Below are 19,541 nucleotides of genomic sequence, written 5' to 3' on the forward strand. Positions count from 1 at the left end.
ATGGATAACACATTCTTATTGCCTTAAGCCACTAAGGGGACAGGCGTTTGGTGCAGTTCAAACACCATTTGGGACACCTGGGTCCCAAATCAGAGTGCCTGGGTTTGAGTCCCAGTTCTACTTCCGATTCCAGCTTCCCACCAATGCACATCCTGGGAGGCAGTGGTGATGGCTTAAGTACTTCGATCCCTGCTGCTCACATGGGAAACCTAGACTGAATTCCAGACTGCTGGCTTAGGCCTGGCCTGGCCCAGCTCAGTTTGTGGCAAGCAGTTAGGAAGTAAACCAGTGGATCAAAGATCTATGTCTCTGTCTTTCAAATAGATTATATACATATATATATAAAGTAATAATATATTAAGCTACTAAGTTTTAAGGTAATTTGTTATGTAGCAATAGAGAGCTAACATACCAAGTGGGATACTATGTTAAACAGCTACAGATAACTAACACAGAAGATCTGGTTCAAGCTGTGCCCCTGAATTTTCCTTGATGAGCCTAGCTCAGCTGAACTTGACGTGGGCCTGTTCCTCTCACTGGTCATTGTGCACATCAGCAACACCAGTTACTTCTATCCTTAGCCTTTCCAAGGAACTGTAGGTTGGTAGCTGCTTAAATTTCTTGTGGGTCCCTATTTGGAGTCGATGTTTGGCCAAGTAGAGAAAGCAGTGGGATAGAGAGGTTAGCACTGCGTCAGGAAGGGGCTTTCATTCACGTCTAGTGATGATGAGTGGCTGGCAGGTGGGAAATTGAAGTGAATGTTGGAAGAAGAACCACGACTGGGGAAGAGCTGATTTTTTGGTCTTCACCAAAATGAGGCTGCGGCCACCAATACAGTCCGCCAGCCCTCCTGATGAATTCTTTCTGGCAATTTCCTTCTTATTGTGCGAGGGGCTTAGCTTTGGCTTGGCAGTTGTGACAGGCAGCAGAGAGGGCGGCTCTTGGACACGGGGGTCACCTCGGAGGAAGGGAAGTCAATTGTTTTCTCAGGGCCCTGTCTCTCACGTTTACTCTCCTAGGGCTTCTGTAGCAGAACGGAGGCCCACTTCCTACACGTAGCACCATTTATTTAAAACACACACCCCACATATACACAACAAACCAAATGCAAAGGGAAAAAGGGGAAAAAAGGCTGCTGAAGACCAGAGTCACTAAAAGTTCAGGCTAATAATAGAAAAGGAACTCGGAGAGCTGCTCGGCTATGTGACCTCCCGCAGGGGCTTGGAAAGGAGCCCAACCCAGCCTTGCTCTTCTGTGCTTTCACAAAGAGCACTCGCTTGGGAGCCAGGGACCTAGGCACTGGGCACCGAGGCACCAAGTCTGGCTCTGTGACCTTGGGTAAGTCCTTCTCCCTCTCTCTCTCTGGGACTCAGATTTCCACCTATAAAATGAGAGAGCTGGACTAGACACCAAGATTTTCCGATTCTAACATTGAGAGGATGCAAGGAAAATAGAAAGAATGCTGGATGGCTAGGGAACCAGGGGACCTGCCTTCATATCCCACCTCTGCCACTAGGGAGCCCCAAGTCTCTGAGCCTCTGCGCTCTCATCTGTAAAACAGGGTGCTATGTCCACTCATCAATCCGTCAACAAGAATTTCTTGTGCAGCTATTAGGTGCCAGGCTTGGGGCTGGAGATACAATGGTGAGTCAAGCCAGAAACAGTCCATGTTTTCTCATGAAATTTCCAGTCTATTAGGGGTGGGAAGGATGATAAGATAAACTGCAAACAATTACATAAATGAAGGCGTAATTCGTGCAAAGATTAGTTCACCAAGAAAATGATCACTGTTAGTTCTTAGCAACTGAGAGACAGTGACACTCTCCACCAACTCCAATGTTCGTGGTCCAGTAGGCAGCTCTGCTGGGAGGTGCAGAGAAACATTTTGAAAAACTCACATCTAAAATCATAGCTCTCACCCATCATGATGTCCCAGTATGGCATGAATCAACCCAATCGACCACCTACTGCAGGCAATCAAACACCCAACTCCAGTCTTCCTAGAGCTTACGCTAGGACTCATAAATTGACAAAGCTATAAGATATCACACACCATTCTTTGATTAGTAATAATGAGTTTAAAATAGTATTTATACGAGTTAAGAATTAAGTGAGAATTTAGATGAAGTAGAGCAACCAGAGACATTTTGTTAGAAATAGAAATTGAGATAGGCCCTGAAGATTTGCTGCAAAGTTGTAGAGAAACAGAAACAATGATATCATGATACAATGGCTCTGTGCCCTACTATTAGTCAGTATGGGTACAAGGGACATCCAAAAGACATTCAAACTGAAAGACTCTTAATTCCTCTTTTGGGGTGCTAAAGACTTAAATTGGAAAAAGTACAGTCTTTTCAATTGACAATAATGGGAAAATTTGATATCTACATCGAGAGGAATGAAAACTAGTTCCCGTCTCTCATCATAGACAAAAATCAACTCAAAATAGATTAAAGTCCTAAATATAAGACCTGAAACTTTCAAAGTATTAGAAGAAAACATGAGGGAAATGCCTAAAGACAGTGGAATAAGCAGGAATTTTTTGGATCAGACTCCAAAAGCATAGAAAACAAAAGCAAAATTACACAAATAAGGATTTCATCAAATGGAAAAGCTTCTGCACAGCAAAATACAGAACCAGCAGAGTGGGAGACAGTCTACGGAGGGGAAAGTGTTGCCAAGTTACACATCTGACAAAGGGGTTAATGTCCAGCATATCTAAGAAACTCAAGCGATCCAATAGCAAAACAAAAAATAATCCAATTAAAAATGGGCAGATCTAAACAGATATTTCTCAAAGAAGACATACAAATATGGCCAATAGGTATATGAAAAAAATACTAATCATCAGGAAAATTCAAATCAAAACTGAAATGATATATCACCTCTCTAGAGTTAGAATGCTATTGTCAAAAAGACAAAAGACAATAAATGCTAGTGAGGACGTGGAGAAAAGAGAAACCTTGCACACTCTTGGTAGCAGTGTAAATTAGTATAGCCAATGTGGAAAACAGTATGGAGGTTCCTGAAAGAACTAAAATTAGAACTACCATGCGATACAGCAATTTCACCACTGGGTGTTTATATTCAACAGAAATGTAACCACCATCAAGGAGACATCTGCACCCCCACGTTCACTGCAGCACTCTTCCTACCAGCCAAGAAATGGGAACAACCCAGCTCCCATTCACTATGAATGGATAAAGAAAATGTGGCACATAAACATACTGGAATAATATTCCGCTATAAAAAGGATAAAATATTGTCATTTGCAACACATGGATGGAAAAGCAAGTTATCACATGATCTCTCTCATGTGGGGTCTAACAAAAAGGTAAGCTCACAGAAGTTTATAAAGTGTAATGGTGGTTACTACAGGCTGGGCAGTGAAGGGATGGGGGGATAAGGAAAGGTTGATTAACAGGTCCTAAGTTACAGTTACATGGGAGGAAGAACTTACAAGGTTCTGAGAGCAGGCATTTAGCCTAGTGGTTAAGAGGTAACACGGCCGGCGCCGCGGCTCAATAGGCTAATCCTCCCACCTGCGGCGCCGGCACACCAGGTTCTAGTCCCGGTCGGGGTGCCAGAGTCTGTCCCAGTAGCCCCTCTTCCAGGCCAGCTCTCTGCTATGGCCCGGGAGTGCAGTGGAGGATGGCCCAAGTCCTTGGGCCCTGCACCCCATGGGAGACCAGGAGGAAACACCTGGCTCCTGGCTTCAGATCAGGGCGGTGCGCCAGCCGCGGCGGCCATTGGAGGGTGAACCAATGGCAAAGGAAGACCTTTCTCTCTGTCTCTCTCTCTCACTGTCCACTCTGCCTGTCAAAAAAAGAAAAAAAAAAAAAAAAGATGTAACACGTCTGTACCGCAGGGCTGGTACTGTGGCAGAGTGGGTTAAGCCACCACTCATGACACCAGCATCCCATATTAGCACACCAGTTTGAGTTCTGGCTGCTTGCTCCTGATCCAGATCCCTTCCTGCTAAGGCACCTGGGAAAGCAGTGGAAGATGGCTTAAGTGCTTGGGCTCCCGCCACCCATGTGTTCCAGGCTCCTGGCTTCACTCTGGCCCAGCCCTGGTGGTTGCAGCCATTTGTGGAGTGAACCAGTAGATGAAAGATACTCTTTCTCTCACGCTGCCATTCTATCAAGCAAATAAATAAATCTTAAAAAAAAAAAAAAAAAGGTATCACTTTGAATGTTTTCACCATGAAGGAACATTAAATGTTTAAGTAAATATATATATATATATATTTTTTTTTCCCCTGACTAGACATTACACAATGTATACATGTATCAAAACAGCAAGCATGATACCTCATAAATTGATTAGGGCCAGTGCTGTAGCATAGTGGTTAAAGTTGTCTCTTGGCCAGCGCCGCAGCTCAATAGGCTAATCCTCCGCCTGTGGCCCGGCACCCCAGGTTCTAGTCCCGGTCGGGGTGCTGGATTCTGTCCCGATAGCCCCTCTTCCAGTCCAGCTCTCTGCTGCGGCCTGGGAGTGCAGTGGAGGATGGCCCAAGTGCTTGGATGCCTGCACCCACATGGGAGGCAAGGAGAAGCACCTGGCTCCTGGCCTTAGATCAGTGCAGTGCGTTGGCCACAGCACGCTGCCAGAGCGGCCATTGAGGGGTGAACCAATGGAAAAAGGAAGACCTTTCTCTCTGTCTCTCTCACTGTCCACTCTGCCTGTCCAAAAATAAATAAATTTTAAAAAATAATAAAGTTGCCTCCTGCAGTGCCAGCATCCCACATGGGTGCCGGTTCAAATCTTGGCTGCTCCACTTCCCATCCAGCTGTCTGCTATGGCCTGGGAAAGGAGTGGAAAATGGCCCAAGTCCTTGGGCCCTTCCACCTGTGTGGGAGACCTGGAAGAAGCTCCTAACTCCTGGCTCCTGGCTTCAGATCGGCTCAGCTCTGGCCATTGCAGCCATTTGGGGAGTGAACCAGCAGATGGAAGACCTCTCTCTCACTCTGCCTCTGCCTCTCTGTAATTCTGCCTTTCAAATAAATAAATAAATCTTTAAAAAATGTTCTGAGTAAAATATTTTATAAAAGACTAAGCAGTATACCAAAAACTACTGAATTGTATACCTTAAGTGGGTTATCCATGTAGTTTGTGAATTGTGTTCTGAGTAATAATAGTATATTTTTCATTCCAATCAATAACTTCCGGTCCCTATCCTTAGAGGCAACTATTTGTTTCTTGTCTTTCTTTCTAGACACAGTCCATGCGCAAACAAGTATATCTTTAAAACTATCACAGCCTTTTAATAGAATATACTGTTCTACACGCCCCCCCCCCTTTTAACTTAATCAATATCTTAGGTTGCTGCTATCAGCAAATGTAGATTTACTTCTTTCTTCATCATTTCTTTTTAAGATTTATTTATTTATTTGAAAGGCAGCTTTACCCACTACGCCACACAGTGCTGGCACCTTTTTACCATTTCTACACAAAATTCACTGTAGGGAGCTATCACTATTTAATGATTTCCTGTTATTAACATATTGTTTCTGGTCATCTTCTAGCAAACAATATTATAGTAAACATCCTTGCACTTACAGTATTAGGCACATACATGAATGCATTGTCCACAGGAGAAATTTCTAGCTCTGAAGTTGTAGATCGAAAGTTAGTGCCTGTTAAAAATTACTATTGCTGGGCCAGTGCCGTGGCACACTTGGCTAATCCTCCACCTGCAGCGCCGGCACCCCAGGTTCTAGTCCCGGTTGCTCCTCTTCCAGTCCAGCTCTCTGCTGTGGCCTGGGAGTGCAGTGGAGGATGGCCCAAGTGCTTGGATGCCTGCACCCGCATGGGAGACCAGGAAGAAGTACCTGGCTCCTGGCTTCGGATTGGCTTAGCACCGGCCATTAGAGGTCATTAGGGGAGTGAACCAATGGAAGGAATACCTTTCTCTGTCTCTCTCTCACTGTATATAACTCTACCAGTCCAAAAAAAAAAATACTATTGCTAAGTTAACTTCTTTAGAGTCTATACCAAATTACACTCCATGAAGAATTCACTCACTAACTCTTTTCTTCATTCAGCCAATATTTGAGTGCCTACTATATGCGAGGCATACTGAGGTCCTGGGGACTCAGCAATGGACAATAATCCATTTCCTAATGGAGCTTACAGTCTTGTAGGGGTAGAAGGCAAACAAAGAAGTAAAATATGTGGTATCTCAGATGGTGATAAATGCTATGGCTAAAGGAAGGCACAGTATGAGCCACAGGTAGAGATTAGCGATTTAAAAGAGTGTTGGAATATGAAAATTCTAAGCCTGTTTCCTTATCTGTTTTTTTTTTTCAAAAAGATTTTATTTGAAAGGCAGAGTGAGAGAGCGAGAGTGAGAGAGAGAAAGAGAAAGAGAAAGAGAATATCCTCCATTTGCTGGTTCATTCCTCAAATGGCTTCAACAGCCAGTGCTGGGCCAGTTGCTTCACCCAGTTCTCCCACATGGGTGCGGAGGCCCAGGGACTTACGTAGTTTTTGGCTGCTTCCCCGGTACATTAGCAGGGGAGCCAGAATGGAAGTGGAGTAGTCAGTGCTTGAACCAGCGCCCCTGTGGGATGCTGGTGTCTCGGATGGTGGCTTAACCTGCTGCGCCATAACACTGGCCTCTTCTTATCTGTTTAGTGGGACAATAATAGTACTTGTGTCGTGGGACTGCTGAAAGAATTCAGTGAGACGTCTGGTACACAGTGGACATTTCCTAAACAGAAGCTGTGCTTATTATAAACAAACCCACAGCTGAGGAAACTGGCACAGGGAGGAGCGATTTGGTCCCAACGGAAATCAGTGATTGGGCAGCACCCAGAACTAAGGCCCCCGACCGTCTGTGTAGCGCACTTTCACACATACCACGGAACCAAACGCGTTAACAAGCCATTCTCAGGGGTGCTCATGGGTAATGTGGCTTTCAGGTGGAAAGTGCACAGAGAATGTGATTTTCAACGTGTACAGAGGAGGAGGGGAGAGGCAGGAGTACACGAGGTCCTTCTCCATGGAGAAGCCGACCTAAGGCTGAGCCTGCTGGGGCTTACTCACAAGACGTTCATTTCCAGGACGGTGCTCCAGCCAAAGGCAACAAGCTTTCTGGCGGCCGCTGGCCCATCTGCTCTGATGAGACTCTCCTAAACCCTGGACTCCCATTGGTTTCATTCCAAGGAATCTCCTGGAAGAAAGATAAGCAGCAGCTAAGTCACAGCTGTGGAAATAGTAAGATCTGGAGGGGCACTTAGATCTGTTTTTCTGGGTGAGGTTTTCAAGTAGGCTGACTGTACAGTGGAGGTGGTCTCTCAACCCTTTTTCTCACGCTGCGGTACCTCCTCTTCCTGGGACTTCTGCCTCCTCAGGCCTCTCTCCTTGCCTGGGCTCTAACTTTCCTTTAGCCTTATTCTTTCTTCAGTGAGTGTCTCATTCCTTCCACTCTCCCTAACCTGTCCTTTGGAAATACATACACGCTAAAAAAAAAAAAAAAAAAAAAAAAAAAAAAAAAAAAAAAAAAAGAAGAAGAAGATGCTCTCTGGCTTAACAGAGTCAGTACGGAAACAGATTCAAGGAAACTCACATCCAAGGCTCAACCTCTGTTAATGAGTACCGATCTAAACTTGAGGAAGTCAATACCCATTTCTGAGTCTGTTTCTTTACTTAAAAATCTCTCTATATCATGCGGCATTTCAAGTACCATGCAGTAGATTTCTCTGCAAATGGCAGACCCCAATGATTGACCTAAAGACAAAAAGGTACACAGAGAAGTAGTGGGGTCAAGGATAGAAATTTTCAACATTAGGAATTTCAGAGTCCCTGAAATGCTATTAAGAAGTGTGTTATGGCTGGCACCAGACAGGGATGCCCACTCTCACCATTGCTATTCAATATAGTCCTAGAAGTGTTAGCCAGGGCCATCAGGCAAGAAAAAGAAATTAAAGGGATACAAATGGGAAAGGAGGAAGTTAAACTATCCCTATTTGCAGATGACATGATACTATATATAGGGGACCCGATAAACTCCTATAAGAGACTATTGGAATTCATAGAAGAGTTTGGTAAAGCAGCAGGATACAAAGTCAACGCTCAGAAATCAACAGCCTTTGTATACACGGATAATGCCAGGGCCGAGGAAGAACTTCTAAGATCAGTCCCATTCATGATAGCCACAAAAACAATAAAGTACCTTAGAATACATTTAACCAAGGATGTCAAAGACCTCTATGATGAAAATTACAAAACACTAAAGAAAGAAATAGAAGATGATACAAAAAAATGGAAAAACCTGCCATGCTCATGGATTAGAAGAATCAATATCATCAAAAAGTCCATTCTCCCAAAAGCAATTTACAAGTTCAATGCAATACCAATCAAAATACCAAAGTCATTCTTCAAAGACCTAGAAAAAACGATGCTGAAATTCATATGGAGAAACAGGAGACCGCAAATAGCTAAAGCAATCCTTTACAATAAAAACAAGGCCAGAGGCATCACAATTCCAGACTTCAAGACATACTACAGGGCAGTTATAATCAAAACAGCCTAGTACTGGTACAAAAACAGATGCATAGACCAATGGAACAGAATAGAAACACCGGAGATCAATCCAAACATCTATAACCAACTCATATTCGACAAAGGACCTAAAACCAACCCCTGGAACAAGGACAGCCTCTTCAACAAATGGTGCTGGGAAAACTGGATGTCCACATGTCGAAGTATGAAGCAAGACCCCTACCTTACACCTTATACAAAAATCCACTCAACATGGATCAAAGAACTAGAGATGTGCCACGACACCATGAAACTAATTGAGAGCATAGGGGAAACCCTTCAAGATATTGGAACAGGCGAAGAATTCCTGGAGAAGACCCCAGAGACACAGGTAATCAAATATAAAATAAACAAATGGGATTACCTCAAATTGAAGAGTTTCTTTACAGCAAAGGAAACAATCAGGAAAGTGAAGAGGCAACCAACAGAATGGGAGACGTTATTCGCAAACTACACAACAGATAAAGGATTAACAACTAGAATCTATAAAATGATCAAAAAACACCACACAATCAAAACAAACAACCCAATAAAAAAAATGGGCCACGGACCTTAACAGACATTTTTCAAAAGAGGAAATCCAAATGGCCAACAGACACATGAAAAAATGCTCAGGATCCCTAGCCATCAGGGAAATGCAGATCAAAACCACAATGAGGTTTTACCTCACTCCAGTTAGATTGACTTACATACAGAAATCAACCAACAACAGATGCTGGCGAGGATGTGGGGAAAAAGGGACACTAATTCACTGTTGGTAGGAATGCAAACTGGTAAAGCCACTATGGAAGACAGCTTGGAGAGTCCTCAGAAATCTGAATATAGCACTACCACAGGACCCAGCCATCCCACTTCTTGGAATTTACCCAAATGGAATTAAAGGGGAGAAAAAAAGAGCCATTTGCACCTCAATATTTGTTGCAGCTCAATTCACAATAGCTAAGACATGGAATCAACCTAAATGTCCATCAATGGATGACTGGATAAAGAAACTATGGGATATTGGCTGGCGCCGTTGCTCAGTAGGCTAATCCTCCGCCTTGCGGCGCCGGCACACTGGGTTCTAGTCCCGGTCGGGGCACCGATCCTGTCCCGGTTGCCCCTCTTCCAGGCCAGCTCTCTGCAGTGGCCAGGGAGTGCAGTGGAGGATGGCCCAAGTGCTTGGGCCCTGCACCCCATGGGAGACCAGGAGAAGCACCTGGCTCCTGCCTTCGGATCAGCGCGATGTGCCGGCCACAGCGGCCATTGGAGGGTGAACCAACGGCAAAAGGAAGACCTTTCTCTCTGTCTCCCTCTACTGTCCACTCTGCCTGTCAAAAATAAAAAAAAAATAAATAAATAAAAATAAAAAAAAAAGAAAAAAAAATTAAAAAAGAAAACAAAACAAAACAAAAAACTATGGGATATGTACTCTATGGAACACTATACAGCAGTAAAAAACAATGAAATCCGGGCATTTACAACAAAATGGAGGAAGCTGGAAAACATCATGCTGAGTGAAAAAACCAGTCCAAAAGGGACAAATATCATATGTTCTCCCTGATCGATGGCAACTAAACGAACATCTAAAATGATACCCACTGAAGTGAAATGGACACTATGAGAGACAATGACATGATGAGCCCTTGTCTAGACTGTTAAGGAACAACTTACTATTTTATTCCTTTTAGTAAAAAAAAAAAAAAAAAGTGTGTTATGGGCCGGCGCTGCAGCTCAATAGGCTAATCCTTCGCCTGTGGTCCGGCACACTGGGTTCTAGTCCTGGTCAGAGCGCCAGATTCTGTCCCGGTTGTTCCTCTTCCAGTCCAGCTCTCTGCTGTGGCCCAGGAGTGCAGTGGAGGATGGCCCAAGTGCTTGGGCCCTGCACCTGCATAGGAGACCAGGAGAAGCACCTGGCTCCTGGCTTCGGATCAGTGCAGTGTGCCGGCCACAGCGGCCATTGGAGGGTAAACCAACGGTAAAGGAAGACTTTCTCTCTCTCTCTCTCTCTCACTATCCACTCTGTCCAAAAAAAAAAAAAAAGTGTGTTATGACGACTAACGTCTGATGAATGGCATCCGATATCTACTGTTGGGTCAGCTATAAGGTAGTTCACACCTGGATGAGAGGCCCCGGTTTCCAAGTCTGTCCTTATAATGAGTCAACCTCAAAGCAGGAGAAAACCCACGTCAGCTGTGGATCAGCTACCTCGATACTTGAAAAGGAAACACAAGCAGTACGAAACACTGGATGTTCATGACTTGAACATCACTGTGGAAGGCTAGTTTCAAGGTTCCTTGGCAAGGCTAGAAAGTAGAAATGTGAGAAAAATGCAATTGAATTGATTAAAAAAAGGGATATTGAACTGAAATTTGAGAAAGTGACCTAAGGTCTCAGAAGCTGTTAGACCTACAAGCAAATACGTGGATGTTTCTCCTTGCTTAAACTCTGGGCAATTACATTAGCAGATGAAGTTTCTCTTGGGCTAATTTGAGAAAACTTGAAATGTTTATGACTATCACTAATGTATGCTGTCTTTCAAAGTGGCGCCCATAACATTAACATCACCCAGACAGAAAGGAAGGGAGTGGCATGCGGGTTGTAGATTTGAGATTCTGAATTCTGAAATAACCACGATGGTCACTACATCCTGCCTAGAAAAACAATCTAGACTCCAGACTTTTCTTCTGTGATGCCCTGCAGTTGCGCTGAGAACAAATTCTCTCAAGCTTGAGTCTTATAGCATCATTGGTACCACAGACACAGTTGTAAACATTTAGTATTTTGGCTGGAAAAATCTTCAAAGATGGCTTACATCCATCTGTCTGTCTGTCTTTCTCTCTCTCCTTCCCTCCCTCCCTGCCAGTATGGTCAGACTTCCAGAGTCAGTGGTACATCCTAGCAGAGAAACACTGACGGAGGGGTTGGCATTGTTTTTACAGAGTTTTCAGTGACTTTCCACTGAGCTGTGGGAAAATTTGACAGCTGATTGTAGCTGAATCATAACCCAGAGGTCCTGACCATTCAGATATTCGAAGATTCCTTTCATTCCTTTCCCAAAAGGGGAACCTGGAAAACTGCAATTGGTTAATTCCATTTACCTTCTGTTCCTTACAACTACACATAGGTGCACAGTAGTATGCGCTCAGCAGCAGCAAAGGGTACCAGAATGATAGCAGCTGCAGTATGCAATCACAGTGGCTTATATTTATCTAGTCTAGTCAGAGAGGGAGAGAGGTACTAGTCAGGCATTTTTATAGATGTTTTTTAATGAATCATCATAATTACCCAATGGAGTGTTTATTATGATCCCTGGTTTACACATAAGGAAACCATGGCCCAGAGAGGCAAATAACTTGCACATGGTCACACAGCTTGGCTATGAGGTGCTGAGATTCGACCTAAGTATTCTAACTTGAGCCTTTGTTCCTAACTAGTATGTTATACCACATCCGACCACCAACACGAATATTCCAAACCCAAAGGCATTTCAGGCATCATGGATCAACCCTCAGATTTTGGAACTGAAGAAACAGACTGAGTTACATGGTAGGAATTACCTAGTGACGGAGCCAGGATTCAGGGCAGTTCTCACTCCAGGGATCAACTCTCTCTCTGCTGTATCAGAATGCCTTGGGCTCTCTGTATCACTTTTTTTTTTAAAGATTCATTCTATTTAGTTGAAAGACAGAGTTACAGAGAGAGGTAGAGACAGAGAGAGAGAGGATCCATCCACTGGTTCACTCCCCAATTGGTCGCAATGGCTGGAGCTGCGCCGATCCGAAGCCAGGAGCTTCTTCCAGGTCTCCATGTGGGTGCAGGGGCCCAAGGACTTGGGCCATCTTCTACTGCTTTCCCAGGCCATAGCAGAGAGCTGGATCGGAAGAGGAGCAGCCGGGATTAGAACTGGCGCCCACAAGGGAGGCCGGCCCTTCAGGCCAGGGCTTTAACCCATTGTGCCACAGTGCCGGCCCCTCTCCGTATCATCTTGAGAATCTAGAGTTTTCTTTTGTTTTTAGTATTTATTTATTTACTTGAAAGTTCGAGTTAGAGAGAGAGAGAGAGAGAGAAATCTTCCATCTGCTGGTTCACTAACCCAAATGGCCCCAATGGCCAGGGCTGTGCCAGGCTGAAGCCAGGAGCCAAGCAGGAGCTTCTTCCGAGTCTCCCACACGGGTCCAGGGGCCCAAAACACTTGGACCATCTTCCACTGATATCCTAGGCATACCAACAGGGAGCTGGATCAGAACTGGAGTGGCAAGGACTCAAACTGGCACCCATATTGGATGCCGGCACTGCAGATTGCAGCTTAACCTGCACTGCCATAGTGCCGGCCCATTTTGTTATTTTTAAAAAAGATTTATTTATTTGAAAGTCAGAATTATAGAGTGGGGGAGAGAGAAGGAGAGAAGGAAGGGGGGGGAGAAAGAAGAGGGGGGAGAGAGATTGATTGATTGATTGATTGCATCTGCTGGTTCACTTCCCAGATAGCCATAATAGCCAGGGCTGGGCCAGGCTGGGGCCAGGCTGACGCCAGGAGCCAGGAGCTTCTTCCAAGTCTCCCATGTGGGTGGTAGGGGCCTAAGGACTTGGGTCACCTTTTGCTTCTTTCCCAGGCCATTAGCAGGGAGCTTGATGAGAAGTGGAGCACCAACACTCGAACCAGCGTCCATATGGGATGTTGACATTACAAGTGGTGACTTTACCTGCTATACCACCACATCAGCCCCTTGTTTTGTTTTAAATTCCCTGCTTCTTGTTCTTTAGAGAGTGGAGCTTAAATTTATACAAACATAAACTATTTCACATAGTTTTTCTATAATATATTGATTTCCCAATTCCCTCCTCCTCCCTTTTCCTTTTTTTTTGACAGGCAGAGTGGACAGTGAGAGTGAGAGAGAGAGAGAGAGAGAGAGAGAGAGACAAAGGTCTTCCTTTACCGTTGGTTCACCCTCCAATGGCCACTGCAGCCAGCGTGCTGCAGCCGGCGCACCACACTGATCCAAAACCAGGAGCCAGGTGCTTCTCCTGGCCTCCCATGCGGGTGCAGGGCCCAAGGACTTGGGCCATCCTCCATTGCACTCCCGGGCCACAGCAGAGAGCTGGCCTGGAAGAGGGGCAACCGGGACAGAATCTGGTGCCCCAACCGGGACTAGAACCCGGTGTGCCGGCGCCACAGGCGGAGGATTAGCCTATCGAGCCTCGGCACCAGCCCAAACATTCTTTCAAAGCAGCTGTTACCATTTTGCATTCCCACAGGTATAAATGGGTGTTTCCACTGCTCCAAATCCTCATTAGTTTTTGGTGTTGTCATAGTTTTGGATTTTAACTATTTTAATCGGTGTGGAGTGGTATCTAATTGTTGGCTTAATTTGCAATTATCTAATAATGTTTGATGTTGGGGCCAGTGCTGTGGCGTAGAAAGCTAAGCCTTGACCTGCAGTGCCAGCATATGATATGGGCGCTGGTTCAAGTTCTGACTGCTCCACTTCCCCAGCTCACAGCTAACGTCCCTGGGAGAACAGCAGAAGATGGCCCAAGTGCTTGGTCCCTGTACCCATGTAGGAGACCAAGAAACTCTTGGTTTTGCCCTGGCCCAGCCCTAGCGATTGTGGCTATCTGGGGAGTGGACCAGTGGATGGAAGATCTTTGTCTCTCTCTCTCCTTCTCTTTGTAACTCTGCCTTTCAAAAAGCAACCAAAAAAAAAAAAAAACTTTCAAAAGTTTGTTGAGCATTTTTTCATTTGTCATTTGTATATCTTCTTTGATGAGATGTCTACTCCAATCTTTTGCTCAATTTTCAACTAAGTTGTTTTCCACCCCTTTTAGGGGTTCCCCTTCAAATTTCATTCTTTACTACTGTCTTTGGGAAAAAAACCTTCTTAGGTTTTAAAAAGCAGTTTCAGATAGGACAAAAAAATATTTAAACCAACTTTCCCCACCTTTACCGAAGTATTTTAAACACCGCTATTCAGCTATAAATTCTTTTTAACGTCTTTAAGAGAGCAAGAGCAAGGCCATGCTTCCATCCACTATTTTACTTCCTAAATGCTCCACGTGGTGGAAGTTGGGCCAGGGCTACAGCCAGCAGTGCAATCCAGTTCCCCACAGGAGAGGCAGCAACCCAATCACTTGAGTCATCACTACTGCCCCCCAGGGTCTGTATCTGCAGGAAGCTGGGGTTAGGAGCTAGAACCAGGAATCAAACACTGGCAGTCCAACGTGGAGTGCGGGAGTCCTGAGCACTAGGTTAAATATTCTCTCCCCCTCATCTGTGGTTCCTAATTGTCAATCATCTAGTCAGTGTTTCCTGAGCTCTTCCCGACGTCCTCCTCTGCTGCTCCCTCTCAGGGAGATGACCGGCTCAGGCTCCGAGTTCCTGAGTTTCCATCTCCTAGGCATAGGTTCTTCTGTGCATCCTGCCTCCTGTCTTGAGACAGTGCCCCTGCTCTTCTCACACAGTCACTTCACAGTAACTTTGGCCCCCTAACCTCCCCACTCCCTTCTGTACCTAGAACAAACTTAGAACCCTTTTATGATAGGTTAGAGAGGGCAAGAGCCTGAAAACAGCCACAGGTGCTGGGAAGAATGTGGTCTTTGTAGTGAAAATAGATCTTGACTTCTCTAAGCAATTGAGTTAACTGTGCTGAGCCCAAGATCAAGTGGATAGAAATCACCTGCTCATAGGGTGAATATGAAAATTAAACAAGGAACACGTGAGGGGCTGGTCCATTATCTAGCACTCAATGCTTTGTCTTCAGGTTTTGTCCTTTTGTGAAAACAAAAGTTTCATTTTTCAAAAACTCTTTTATCATCAAACAATGAATTGTCCCTTCTTCCTGTTATTTCAAGCTTATTGAAAATCTACCCTGTTGGCCGGCACCGCGGCTCAATAGGTTAATCTTCTGCCTAGCGGCGCCGGCACACCAGGTTCTAGTCCTGGTCGGGGAGCCGGAGTCTGTCCCAGTTGCCCCTCTTCCAGGCCAGCTCTCTGCTGTGGCCCGGGAGTGCAGTGGAGGATGGCCCAAGTGCTTGGGCCCTGTGCCCCATGGGAGACCAGGAGAAGCACCTGGCTCCTGCCATCGGATCAGCGCGGTGCGCCGGCCACAGCGCGCCAGCCATGGCGGCCATTGGAGGGTGAACCAACGGCAAAAGGAAGACCTTTCTCTCTCTCTCTCACTGTCCACTCTGCCTGTCAAAAAAAAAAAAAATCTACCCTGTTGACCACTGTCCCCCAGTCAACTAATTTTGACCATTACTGACTGCATTCCTACTAGGGTCCACCTTAGGCCATTTTCAATGCCTTCCCAAACGCTTGATTCAATTCATAATTGAGAATTGGTCTCAATCCAGCACTGACCTCGGGTGGCTGCTCACTCCTGCACCTCCTCCAACTTCTCTGATCACCTCTGGCTTGGGTGCTTTCCACATCCTATCTCTGAGCAACCTCTTGTACTCCCCATGGCTTGAACAACCATTATTTGCAAAAGTTGGTCTCTCGTGTCTCACTCTCGTGCTGCCTCTCATCTAAACTGCAATCCTTAGGCCCCAGAGCTGAATTTCTACCTGTTCAAAGAGATCGTTCTTTGGAAGTCCATGGGCATCTTAATCTCAAATTTTGCTATTTTTCTCATAACTCCTGTTTCCTGAATGGCCCTTTCATTAAGGCAATTCTCAAGCAAGCAAGAAGCCTGAGTTAGCCTGAGCGTCCTGACTCCTACCCTCCATAACCTGCACTTGCGTGCTCACATCTCTGAGTTTTATTTTCACAGTGGTTCTTGAATCCACCCCCTCTATTTCTAGTGCTTTAGCTCAGACCTTCATCATATCTGCCTTAGCCATGGCTGCAGACTGGGAGCCCTTACCCCAGTCACTTACCATGCTCATCCTCTGTCCAGTACCCCAGATGTATCTATTTACTAGATCCGAGTATGTTAATCATCTGCTGTAAAATCCTCCATAGCACTGACTACACGAAATCCTGAATATCAATATTCCTACCACCATATTAGAATGCAAGTACCTCAAATTAGGTGATCTTATTAATTACTGTATTCCATTGTATTTTTTTAAGATTTTATTTATTTGAGAGGTAGACTTACAGGTAGAGGAAGAGACAGAGAGAAAGGTGTTCCTTGCATTGGTTCACTCCCCAAATGGCCGCAATGGCTGGAGCTGTGCCGATCCGAAGCCAGGAGCCACATGCTTCTTCCCGGTCTCCCATGTGCGTGTAGGAGCCCAAGCACTTGGGCCATCTTCTACTGCTTTCCCAGGCCACAGCAGCGAGCTGGATTGGAAGAGGAGCAGCCGGGACTAGAACTGGTGCCCATATGGGATGCCGGCACCGCAGGCGGAGGATTAACCCACTGCATCATAGCGCCGGCCCCCATTGTATTTTTAAAACACATTAAGGAAAAGCTTGTTAAATGAATAAAAACCCAAAACTATGCATGTTCAGTAGAAAATGAGGAAATACAGGATGACATCTGTCCTCTAGTAGCTTCCACTCTTGTTAGAGAGACAAAATAATCACAAGATACTGTCCAAACTCTAACTTCCAGAGACGTTCAGGAAAGAGACACTCGAGTGTAAGACGGAATTGTTTGAAGACATCTCAGAGAAGAACAGATTGAATTAGGATCTGATAGGATGGATAGAATTTGAGAGCACAGGTTGCCTCAGAATAGAAATGGCACAGCTGAAAGTACATAACATTTTCAGGACAGAAAGGAGTCTGGCCAAGGCCAATGTCGTGCTGAGGGTTAAGCCATCTCCTGCCATTCTAGAAACCCATATGAGTGCTGGTTCAAGTCCTGGCTGCTCTGCTTCCAATCCAGCTCCCTGCTAATGTGCCTGGGGAATCAGCAGAAGATGGCCCAAGTGCTTGGACCCCCGCCGCCCACATGGGAGGCCCGGATAGAGTTGCAGGCTCCAGGCTTCGACTCGGCTAGCCATAGCTGTTGCTGCCATTTGAGGAGTGAGCCAGCAGATGGAAGAGCTCTCTCTCCATCTCTTCCTCTAACTCTGCCTTTCAAATAAATCTTTTTTAAAAAAGAAAGGAGCCTGGCCTAGTGGGGATGGGATACCGTGTTGGGGAACAATGGGACTACCCAGGAGGGGTGAAGTGGGACAGAGACTCTCAAAAGCCAGGGAAAAAACGAGTTTGCCTAAAACACCGCTTTTGAGTACTGTAACACTATAAAAGCTACCATATACAAGTTATAGTGATGCAAACACTTCCTTCTGACACACTCTCCTCTAGTACGGCAATCCTCTGAGACAGAGGCTACTATTCCCATTTTACAGATGAGGAATTCTGGCACACAGCCATTCAACAGTGAACAACGTGCTGGAACTCACACAGTTCCTACTTTCAAGTATCTCAAAATCTAACCAGAGACAGATACCCAAATGATGATCTGATAGACAATTACTTATAAAACCATGTGTCAGGTACTGAAATATACACAAAAAATGGGAGACTTTGAGAAAATTTATGTGAAGAGGCTCTCTTGGGCAACAAACACACTGAAAGAGGAGAAATTAAATTCCTAGCTTAATTTAATGATTCAGGGATGATAAAGTGAGGAAAGGGATGATGGTGGATGTAATAAAACTGAAGAAGCAGGAATAACAGTAACAACTTTAGTGCAAAGGAAAGAATTAGACTTGTTTTTAATTTTTTTAAGATTTATTTATTATTTACTTGAAAGAGTTACACAGAGAGAGAAGGAGAGGCAGAGAGAGAGAGAGAGAGAGAGAGAGAGAGAGGTTTTTCATCTGCTGGTTCACTCCCCAGATGGCTGCAAGGGCCAGAGCTGTGCCAAACCGAAGCCAGGAGCTTCTTCCAGGTCTCTCATGCAGGTGCAGGGGCACAAGGACTTGGGCCATCCTCCACTGCTTTCCCAAGCCATAGCAGAGAGCTGGATGGGAAGTGGTACAGTTGGGACTCGAACCGGTGCCCATATGGGATGCCAGCACTGCAGGCAGTGGCTTTACTCGCTATGCCACAGCACCGGCTCCCTTGTTTTTAATTTTCAGAAACTCAAAGAAGGGACTAATTAAGAGGAAGTTAAATTCATTTTAAGGTGGTTTTTTTGGTCCAAAGATTTATTTATTTGATAAGGCAGAGTTAGAGAGAGGGGGGGGGAGAGATAGGGAGGTCTTCCATCCACTGGTTCACTCCCCAAATGACCACAATGGGTGGGGCTGGGCCAGGCCAAAGCCAGGAACTCCATCTGGATCTCCCACGTGGGTACAGGCACCCAAGCACTTGGGCCATCTGCCACTGATATCCCAGGTACATTAGCAGGGAGCTAGATCAGAAGTAGAGTGGCCAGGACTCAAACTGGTGCCTGTATGGGATGCCAGTGCTATAGGCAGAAGCTTAACCTTCTATGCCACAGCACTGGCCCCCATTTTAAGGTATTGAGGTAAAAATGAACTGTTGGGGCTGGCACTGTGGTGTAGTGGGTAAAGCTGCCACCTGCAGAGCCAGCATCCCATATGGGCACCGGTTCAAGTCCCAGCTGCTCCACTTCTGATCCAATTCTCTGCTATGGCGGGGAAAGCACTAGAAGATGGCCCAAGTCCTTGGGCCCTTGCACCCGTGTGGGAGACCCAGAAGAAGCTCCTGGCTCCAGATAGGCCCAGCTCTGGCCGTTGAGGCCACTTGGGGAGTGAACCAACAGATGGAAGACCTCTTTCTCTCTGATCTGCCTCTGTAAATCCACCTTTGAAATAAATAAATAAATCTTTAAAAAAAAAAAAAAAAGATGAACTGCTCTGTTCTGGGAAAATATAATAGCCCTTAACATAATAAGGTTCCAATTGACTTTTTAAATTGTTAGCAATCAGGATTGAGTTATATGCAAAGAAAAAAATTTTTAAATATTTTAATCAGGTTGTATGCCGGTAGGATGGCCCTCAGCCTATTTCCTATGGTTTGGTTCTCCTCATTCTCCACCAGCCTCTATTATCAATTCTACTTAGCATAATCCTTTTGGGGAAAATGA

The 19,541-nt window shown here is 45.2% G+C and overlaps 1 long non-coding RNA gene across 2 annotated transcripts in view; it reads right to left on the reverse strand.

The window, feature by feature from the left end:
- LOC133752185 (uncharacterized) overlaps window positions 1-19,541 on the reverse strand; it is a 41,761-nt gene that overhangs the window by 6,334 nt on the left and 15,886 nt on the right. For both annotated transcript variants that reach the window (XR_009864897.1, XR_009864898.1), the window contains exon 2: window positions 7,051-7,177. This is a non-coding gene — a long non-coding RNA (uncharacterized LOC133752185). The remainder of the gene's footprint in view (window positions 1-7,050; window positions 7,178-19,541) is intronic.

Source organism: Lepus europaeus, chromosome 23 (genome assembly GCF_033115175.1).
Source record: "Lepus europaeus isolate LE1 chromosome 23, mLepTim1.pri, whole genome shotgun sequence".
Taxonomy (NCBI): domain Eukaryota; kingdom Metazoa; phylum Chordata; class Mammalia; order Lagomorpha; family Leporidae; genus Lepus; species Lepus europaeus.